This window comes from Gymnoscopelus braueri (assembly GCF_963280865.1).
Source record: "Gymnoscopelus braueri genome assembly, chromosome: 23".
Taxonomy (NCBI): Eukaryota; Metazoa; Chordata; class Actinopteri; order Myctophiformes; family Myctophidae; genus Gymnoscopelus; species Gymnoscopelus braueri.
In genome coordinates this window covers 26,879,080-26,887,625 of record NC_137625.1, presented here as the reverse complement: position 1 = coordinate 26,887,625, position 8,546 = coordinate 26,879,080, and the positions used below count along the sequence as shown (strand labels likewise).

General features: G+C 40.2%; 1 protein-coding gene across 1 annotated transcript in view; it reads left to right on the top strand.

Annotated features, from left to right (window-relative positions):
• cacna1c (calcium channel, voltage-dependent, L type, alpha 1C subunit) overlaps positions 1–3,440 on the top strand; it is a 244,367-nt gene extending 240,927 nt beyond the window's left edge. The window contains exon 51 of the mRNA XM_080421807.1: positions 1–3,440. This exon is cut by the window's left edge and continues 255 nt beyond it. The gene's annotated coding sequence lies outside the window, so the exon portion shown is untranslated.
• Positions 3,441–8,546: the final 5,106 nt, after the last annotated feature.

The following is an 8,546-nucleotide window of genomic DNA, read 5'->3' as shown; positions in this document are numbered from 1 at the left end:
CGTGCGCAAGCTTTTTGTTTTCCACGCCTCGTACCCTGATGCTCCCTCCTTCCTCTGCTCCTCTCTGGTTACTACGGTAACGTCCTCTCTCCCTCCATCTTTGGGCGGAGTTGTTTCAAATGGAACTAGACTCTAGCTCAACGAGAGAGGTTCAGAGGGCGGAGTAAAGAAGGATTGTGATAGAAAGGATAAACATGACTCGGGGCGTCCGCCCGTCTGCAGGGGACTTATCTGTCAATCGACCTCACTTCCTACTCCGAGACCCCGCCTCTTCCTCCCTGCGTGGAACAACCTCCCTCGATCGCTCCCTTCTACAGACCACACCCACTATGTATTTATCAGATTGGTATTGTGCAAAAACTGGCTAGCCATGACTATTTTTGTTTGATTTTATATTCATGATGTTTATTGGTTTTAAATTATCCTTGGTTTGTTTGCACAATCGGGGTGCTGGTTCTAAACAACGGTGTATTTTTTGCTTTTCGTTTTATTTTAGGAGAAATTTAAGACGTTTTAAGTATCGAAGCCTGTGTGATGAACAGAGCCTAGTGTTTCTGTACTTCTATATGTGCGCGTGTTGCTGCGTTTTAGTACAGGGCGTGTGCGTGCGGGTGAGTGAGATAGTGCGTATCTAAAAAGGGGGTCTCTCTTATCAGTATGCACCTTTTACAGAATTATCTATTTATTTATTTATTTTTTTCCCAGATGAGAAAAAAACAATGTGTGCGGATGTTTGTGACTGAGCGAGTGGTGACAATATGTAATCTACAAAGCAGATTTTAAAAAGCCTACTCTGTACATTTAAGGTAGCATAAATAAGTATGACGTTGTGCGTGTGCGCGCGTGCGTGCGTGTTGTGTGATAACGGGGCCTCCTTTTACACAGGGTTACCATGGACAGGCATGCTTCCAAAGCTTTGGTGTCTCCTTTTTAGGAAGTTTTTTTTTTTCACTTAATGGCCAAGCTGCAAAGTAAAAACAAAAACAAAACAAAAACATTTTTTTTTAAAACTTAACAAACAAACCACAGTATCTTGAAAAGTCACACACCAACACACCTGGCTTTTACCTGCATTTAAGTTTAGGGTTAAGTACAACATCTCCACTGAGGTGAACTTGAGTTTTAAGTAGCTATACAGTCGACTTTGTTTTAAGGTTCAAATCAACAAGCACTGGCCTTGTAGCTCAGCCCGAAGGACAACTGTTGCTGTTCTTCTTCATGGAAAGCTGAACGGTAGAACTCATGAGGTCATAGCGCCACACTTACACCTACTGTACAGGGCAATGGGTCTCAGTATGGGGTCCGGAGACTCCCAGTGGTCCTTTAGGGGGTTCCAGGGGGTCCCCAGGTAAATGATTGATACTTGACCCTTACAGGTCCATTTGGTTCATTTTGACTTGTAAGGGTCCATTCTCAGAGTTGTGGGTGTCCGTGGTCTTATGCACGCCAAACTGGGGGGTCCTTGACATAAAAAAAAAGAAGTTGAGAATCACTGACCTCGTGGGCAGAACGGAGGCCAATGCTTAGACAGATGACACTTAAGACACATGGCTTATCTCACAATTATTCGACAGGTCAGATGTCAAATGACCTTATAGGGCTGGTAGACTGACACTACAGGACTTCCAACATGAATCTTTTCTCTATGAGGTCTGCTCTCATTACAAGCTATTAGGATTTATTCACATTTGGAGCTTACGTGTAAGGATTTTGTGTACGAATGTTTGGTTCGGTGGCGACACAGACAGATCCTTTGGTACATGTTGGACCTTGACGTATGAGCTCTGTCTTTCCCTTCTTCTGAGTGGTTGTAGGGGGGTCCCAGTGCTTAAAGAAGGGGGCGTGTAGTTCTTTAAGTGGTGCATGGAGGGTAGCTTTGCCTGCTGGTAGGACAGTATTAACCTCTTAAGGCCGTGACACACTGACGCAAGCGTCACTGACGCAGTGACACAAGTTTGACATAATAGAGGTTACCTTTCTGCGTTGCCCCCAACTCATTTCAGATGGTCTGTGCCACGCGTTGACGCTTCGAGACAGAACCAACGTCTGAGAGACGCGTCAACAGGTTTTGAGTGCGTTTGATAACTCGCGTCTGACGCTTGCTGTTTGTCACCGGCTTTAAACCAGATATATTTTGCTGTACGTCAAATAGCGAAAATAGACGATCTACAAGCTGACAACGCATTGCGTTGGGATGCTAGGGTTCATGTGGTTAACACTGAAATATACAGGAGGGTCAGACGGTCATAGTGTAGTATATTGTCTCTGTCGGGTGGAAACCTCATATGTCCAAAACTGTTACTTTTCAGTATTGAAATAAAAAAATTCAAGTAGCAGATCTACAAGCTCGAAACGCGTCGCTTTGCGCCGCGTTTTGACCTTGTAGATCTTCTACATTTGATGCTTTTGTGTATGATCAGTATGATCAAGTAGGGCGTTCATTTTCGAAGAAACCCAAAACGTTTCTGCCCGACAGCAACGATACACTGTACACGCACTGGAAGTATAGCAGTTTATAAACCGTATGGCACCATGTTCACATGGCCAACACCTCCACTACTGCCGCTAGAACTCCTGAAGGCTTTTTTGTACTTCAATCATGAATCCACCTTTAGCTCAGCTCTAATGGAAGTCATAGCATGAATATTTAAGTTTCATATTTGCCAGATAACAAGACTCTTGGATGTTTTGGAAAAAGAATGACGGCAAACCACCAACATTGAAGCAGAACTATTTATACGTATTTATACATTGTCACGTTGTAAACACTTTTTTCTGTTGAAGATACATCATATTCTTCAAGATTGTGCAATGAAGTGTAAATTAGCTTTAAATATAATGTTTCATGTTAATGAACCAGCACTAAAACACATCACACCTCAACAAGCATAGAAGTGTCAAATACATGACTTCTACATTCAAATTAATTATTAGCATTTGAAAGTAGATAAACCACAAGGAATTCTAAAAATGATTATTGTATGACTTTAACTTTATTTCTGGGTGGTAAAATGATGTAAAGTAAAACATTTTGAAGGGGAGAACCATTGTTGATGTTTTAAGAGAGATATTTTCTCAAACGACACTCAACACTGTAAGAATAATTTTCCTCTCTCAGTTACCTTTCACAGTTGCGAAAATAGTCGCATCGCATTGGGAGATTGTAGATCGGCTATTTTGGACGTGCGACACCAGCGTCCAATGGAGTATAAATTAAGCAGTACACTGTATATAGTCATATAGTAACTCATTTTGAAGCAGCAAGCATCTCACTTTCTGAAGTAACGTCTTTTCCCTCCAGAGCTAGACAATTTGGACTTTTAGTTCACTTTTAGTTTAGATTAGTAAAATCTACCTGTGCTAAATTCCCATGCAGAATCAGGTAGAGGGAGTTTTGTTTGAGACATAGTCATAATAGATAAATACTTTTTGAAATATTAACTGCTGAACTGGCTTGTAAGGTGAAACACTGACCAGCTACATGACCATATCTCATAACATGTATTAATAATTTTTTAAAAATGGGGGGGGGGTATCAGTCTAAGTAGAAATGGAATACATTTGAAAATTACAGCAGCCTGTAGCAGGATGCAGAGATGACCAAACAAATGATAATACAATGCGTAACTGTTTCCCACAGCTGTGCTGTGCTGTCTGTGAAACTTGGTTTAGAATTATGCTGGGACATTCAGAAGCTTGTGGCGCCCCTATGTGGAGAGCAACAGCATTGTAGCTTCCCTATGCTCTTGTCTCAGTGGTTTTCAAGCCTGCCCGCTGTCACTGGATTTCTGCACTCCTAGAAGGTTCACTGCACTCACCAGTGGTGGAAAAAGTACTCAAGTTTTTACTTAAGTAAAAGTAGCACTGCCACAATGTAGAAATGTTGCAAGTAAAAGTATTCAAACTTTTACTTGAGTAAAAGTACAAAAGTATTGGTATCAAAATATGCTTAACCAAAGTACTAAACATGTCTTTGAAACTTGTACATTGGCAATTTATTAATTGAGGAATTATAGAATAGGTCTTAATTGGTTAATGTATGTTTTGTAATAATATTATAAATCTGCAAAGTAATGTTTAACAAAAACTTTCACATAATTGTTGAGTAAAAGGTACAACATTGGCCTCTGAGATGTATTGGAGTAGAAGTATAAAGTAAAAGTACCTCAACATTGTACTTGAGTAAATGTACGTAGTTACTTTCCACCACTACCAGCTGTCCAATCAGGAACTAGTTAGAGCAGGGAAAGCAGGTGAGGTGAATGCATTTAACAGAAGAGACAGTGGCAGGGCAGGGTACGGACCACTGGTCTGACAGGAACCTGGAACATGTTGCAGTGTAACTGGGTGTGCCTGCTGCATCCGACATATGCAAAAACAATGCAATAAAATACAAGTATCATACGGTAATTTAACTGTGCAAGAAATCAGAGTAGAAAATGCTACTGTATGTTCTAGATAATCTGTTTTCTATGTGGTAATTTTTAAGTTAACAAAACAAAAAAAGGTTTTCCAAACAGTTTGGAACACAATACTTGAAATGAGGTGGTGTCATTTAACAGTCTGCAGTTATTGGGAGAGTGAGCTGAAAACCAAAGAAGACGGCGGCTTTTCTTGTGGTTGCATTTGTTTTAAATTGGTTGGGACACAGAGACCAAGTATATACACCTTAATTCATAGCCCAGGTAATCAACAGCCCATCGCTTATTCCTTCTTCTTTATTATGAGTCACGGTTGAAGTGGATTGAGCCAACTGGGCTGTCAGTATTGCATGAGATTCCGTTTCTGGTGTTTGAACATTAGAGCCAGGCTTAGCTGTTTTTATCCTACCAGGTAAGGTATCACATTCTGTTTTGACATAACGGTATCTGTTTTAATGCTTTGTGTAAATATGATCTTTATAAAGTCCCTGTTTTTCTTATTATTTTCTTTTTGTTCATCCCTTTAAGGATAGGGTGTAGGCCAGGGAGAGCAGGGACAGCATTTTTGAAAGCTGATCTTGCATATCTTGTATCTGGCCAGTGTATTATCTGAAATGTACAGTATAAAAGCTATTTCTCTCTCCTTTTGGAAAAAAATAATACAATAAAATGTTGCCGATATTTCACAAACAGATCATTCTATCATTTATAGAAACATGGCTAAAGAGATGAGATAAATATGTTTCTTGCTCCGTTTAATGTAAAACAGTAGCTCCCAACCCTGATTCTCAGAGACCTCTTGTACGGCTGGTCTTCTATCCTACCAGGACCTCTAGTACAGCTGGTTTTCTATCCTACCAGGACCTTTAGTACTTTTCTATCCTACCAGGACCCCTAGTACTGCTGGTTTTAGGTCCTACCAGGACCTCTAGTACTGCTGGTTTTATATCCTACCAGGACCTCTAGTACAGCTGGTTTTATATCCTACCAGGATCTCTAGTACTGCTGGTTTTAGGTCCTACCAGGACCTCTAGTACTGCTAGTTTTATATCCTACCAGGATCTCTAGTACTGCTGGTTTTAGGTCCTACCAGGACCTCTAGTACTGCTAGTTTTATATCCTACCAGGACCTCTAGTACTGCTGGTTTTATATCCTACCAGGACCTCTAGTACAGCTGGTTTTATATCCTACCAGGACCTAACTGGTTTGCGGTTATATACCAGAACCCCCAGTGGTTTTATATCCTACCAGAATCCCTACTATTGCTGGTTTACTATCCTACCAATACATCTAGCAGCTACCGCTCGTTTTCTATCCTACCAGTCAGAACCCATAGTACTGCCGGTATTAAACCATTAGCACTAGGGGTCTCTGACGAGCAGAATTGGGAACCACTATGTCAAGAACTTACAGTCCCGTAAATAGTACAAGGTCGGTATGTGTAGAGTGTACCCAATATGTTCTTTATATCAAACACAAGGCTTCTTCAGTGAACAGAAAAAGCAGACCCAAATGTAGCTGGTGTCTCGCTGGCTAACCTGTACCAGAGGAGTGGAGTGGCGCGTGCATGGCTTCAGTCCTGTACTGGGAGTAGAGTAGTATGTTTCATTATAGTGTTAAGAATAAGAATATCGGTCCTGTGTTACGGATCAGTCTGGATTTCTAATGACACACAGACAACCTAGTTGGCCCAGGGGAAAACAATGCATCTGGAGCAGTGGTTTTCAACCTCTTTCATATCAAGGACCATTATTTAGTTGGCACTAGAGCCACGGACCACCATTTGATGACATTTAGCCTCTCAGACCCAAAACTATCTGAGAGGATATTATATTTTGTTATTGTTGGATAAGATTATCTCCACAATTCCATCAATGCTGTATTGATGTGGTAGAGAGATAACAAGCAAACGTCTTAATTAAGTTAATGCAGATGTTTAACAATAATTTAACTGTTGAGAGTGTAACATTTTACAATCTCATCAGTTACAGATCTATAAGGGTCCATTTGGTTCCCTAACTATCCATCTTTTAGCTGGGGATCACCTGGAACCCCCTCAAGGACCACTGGTTGAAAACCACTGATCTAGGGGAGGCACAGTGGAGAAGGTATTTCAGACGACTGGGAGGATTTTGAGTGTTATGATGGAAGAGTTATGGACTGTGATGGTTTCTTTGACGGTACTTTGTTTCGTCGCGTTTGTTTTGCAGGATGGTTTTCAGACGGTAGAGTTGTGTATCCAAGTTACTGATGATGTTTTATGTGCATGGGTGTCTCTCCAGGGGTATAAACTATTGATCGTACATAAGTAACTGTATCTCGTCTCACCTCTAGCCAATGATTGTATATTTTTATATACCATATATAGCAACATATAGGAATATATATATATATATATTATACACACACTATCTATAGTATTTAATCCACAGAATGCTGCGGTAAGGAAAGACAGAACGGAATGTATTTAGTGAAATGAAATGACTATGAAGATATAGTAGTATGGTACGAATTATTTGAATTGTGTCCAGCTTCAATGACTTTGTCGCGCTTTGGGAGTGTTAAATGGGATATTCTAGGCGACAGGAAGTTAAAGAGTCGTGTTTTTTGACCAAAACAAAACGGTATGCAAGTTATATTGATATTTACTGAGGAAATGAAACCGCGTTTCAGTTGCTGACATTAGAGCATTCCATAAACACAACCCATATTCTTTTTCAATATTCTGATAAAACAACATGCTTTCAACTCCAGGTCAGTAGGTTATAACTTAGCTAAAGCATCTTAGCTGTAGAACCACAATGATAGAATGGATTCTTGCCACTGGTGAGGCATTTTTATCTTCACTGGTACAGGAAATGGCTGGAATGGGAATGTTACTTCTGTTTATCACTGGTTTAATGAATAATCATTGTTTACCTGTTCTTCTTTTCTTTTTCTTTTTTTAAAGCACCTTGCATTTAGTAGTAAAGTTGATCAATTAAGTAGTAAAGTTGACAGTTATTAAGCAATGTTTGATGTCACGGTTCCTTGTTAATGTCTATTATTTATTCTGCTTTTGTGAACTTAACACTGGGGGTCACAGGCACAGCTAAGACGGAAATGTAGTTGTTTCCTCTACTTGGCACTATCGCTGTTGGTGTCGTTAGTCAATTGACCAGACATTGGTTGCAGCAGAAAAATCTCTGTTTTTGGGGGAATGGATCAGATAAAGCAGCCAAAAAGAGTTAACCACTTAAACCCTCGAGACCTGGACCTGAGTTACAACTGTACTTGGACTGCTTTCTCCCATCTACACCAAATCTCTTCGCCAAAAAATAGCCGATCTACAAGCACACATCGCAACGCAACGTGTTGTGTGAGCTTGTAGATCATCACTGTGCTATTTGATCCACACAGATAGTTGTACTGTTATATGGCCGTAGTTCTAAGATGCTTTAGTGAAACCTGTACGTTGAGAGGAATTGGAGGACAAACCAGTAAACTCACTGGTGTGTAGATGAAACGTGTTCATTGTAGCGCTGGGACACATGCCTCCCTTTCTCATAGTCCTATAACAGGTGTGTGTGTGTGTGTGTGTGTGTGTGTGTGTGTGTGTGTGTGTGTGTGTGTGTGTGTGTGTGTGTGTGTGTGTGTGTGTGTGTGTGTGTGTGTGTGTGTGTGTGTGTGTGTGTGTGTGTGTGTGTGTGTGTGTGTGTGTGTGTGTGTGTGCGCGCACCCCTGCACACCGCTGTTGTTTTTGGCACTATTATACATATCTAACAAAATAAACTCCGGTTTATCAAGGACTAGATCTCTCTATGCTTAAAAGAAAACATGTAGCTTTTATTTATTTTTTCTTCCAGAGAAAGGTTTAGATGACTTGAAACAATTTTTTTTATATAGATAATTTCCTGATGCAGATAAGTAAGTCATAGTTGATTAGTTGTGTACATTTAGAGACTGAGGTCGGTTTTATAATTCATTCATTTTTGTCTAACTGCATAAAGATATAGTCTATGTATTTTTTATCAATTATATTATTTGTATGATATATTATGTAGAAAGAATTGATAGTACAGTGGCCCAGTTCTGGCCCAGATCAACAGAAACATCAGGTCGGCTGCTTCAGGTTAACTGTGTGT